Source organism: Bos taurus, chromosome 5 (genome assembly GCF_002263795.3).
Source record: "Bos taurus isolate L1 Dominette 01449 registration number 42190680 breed Hereford chromosome 5, ARS-UCD2.0, whole genome shotgun sequence".
NCBI classification, from domain to species: Eukaryota; Metazoa; Chordata; class Mammalia; order Artiodactyla; family Bovidae; genus Bos; species Bos taurus.
Genome location: NC_037332.1, coordinates 45502864 through 45504699, shown reverse-complemented (window position 1 = coordinate 45504699; position 1836 = coordinate 45502864).

Below are 1836 nucleotides of genomic sequence, written 5' to 3'. Positions count from 1 at the left end.
TTATAGGGGTAGGTTGCCAGTTATAGAATGATGTCAGGTTGACACATTGGTTACCAGGGAAACCAGGAGAAGAGCAGACCTTTCACTGCCCCTTTGATAAGCTATCATAGTGGAACCTTTCTGATCTAAAGTTTAGAACAATCATAAACTGATGCCGGGGGAAAGTACATAGGCATTTACTGATTCAGCTCTATGATTAAGACAGAAATGTAGTCAGGTAAGTAGGGTGTAAGTGAAGTGGCACTGATTGAGCAGGGGGTATGCAAAGAGCAAGAGAACACCCATCTTAAATGGCAGGATCATAGTGAGAAACATGTACAAATTTCTTGTTAAAAATCTCTCCTGTTATAAATCTTGCTATCTTCCTTTTTCTATTTCTATTAGAGAAGAGAAAGGAATTTGACCTTCAGGGCCCCAAGTGAAGCTAAAGAGTTATCCTTGACCATTCACAGTCTTCTGCTCTGAGACATACACAAAGGAATCCAAATGCAGGGTAACATGACTTTGGAATATCAACCTTTTAGACTAGCAGAGACTCAGCCCAAAACACAGGCACCCCTTTAGATGTCATGCCCCAAACACTGAGAGAATAAGGCAGAATCATTTGAAATTAGGGAATCCCATTTTAGCAGAAGTGGAAGCATCACAAGCACTGTACACTGCTTTGAATTGTCATCAACAGATAATTAATAGAAAGTTAAAATCTCTTGACTAGGGTGTGGGGGAGGTAGTAAGAATGCATGCATTTGTCAAAATTCATAGAACAGTGCTTTGAAAAAGGATGCAATTTACTAAACGTAAATTATATCTCAATAAACCTGATAAAAGAAGAGAAAGAAGGAAGGAGGGAAGGAACAGAGGGAGGGAGGCAGAAAAGAAGAATTTGGCTAATGTTTGACTCTTGTACTCTAAAATCTAATTGGGATTGAAAAATTAAAATGGGGCTTACCCAAAGAAGGTATTAATGCCCAGTTTTAAGGCAACAGTTTTCTCCTGAATAAAACTTCTTGATAATAGAATAGAATGAACTGTCTTGTAAAAGAACAAATTCTTATCATTAGACTGTGACCCATACTATATAGAATTTACTCTGCTAGGTGGTTTGCATGGCCCATTTGTGACCCTTACCAATCTTGGAGGATTTTCCAAGAGAGGTATTTTATAGATGAGGAAACAGAGACTCAGAGGACTGATGTGATGGCTGTTTGGTGATGGAGCAGAATCTCTTCATGAGTTGGGTAGATATGCATCGATTCCAAAGAAGTGTCCATTGCTCTGTTGGACATGTTTATCACTGTCATGGATCTGGCCCTATCTTTACAGGGTACAATATACCTAATGAACAACAATCATCTTAAAAGGCCATCATCTTACGTATGTCAAGCACTTACAGTGTATCAAGTGTGTTGGGGTGGGGGTGAGGGGATGAGGGACACAGGAAGTACAAGGCAGGTGTACTTACCCCCAGACTAGGGAAATATGAAGAAGTGGCATCTAAGCTAAGATCTGATGGCTAAACGAGGTCTCAATGGGAGTGGGGTGGCCTGGGGTGCCAGGGAGGGGGTGAGGGCTTAGTTTTGCGTGAAGGAAATAACATGTGGGAAGACCAGGAGTTAAAAAGGAAAATAGTACATTCAAATAACTGAAGTAAGTTCCGTATGACTTCAGTGCTATAGAAAGATTAACGAGAAATCTTCCCCAGATATGCACATGACTCACTCTGTCACCTCCTTCAGGGTTTCTTTCTCTCTCCCCGTCTTTAGGATCAATTTTTCATTCCCAGGGATTTTCCATATACCTTCCAACCCCATGCTTAGGTTCCCCATTATCAACATC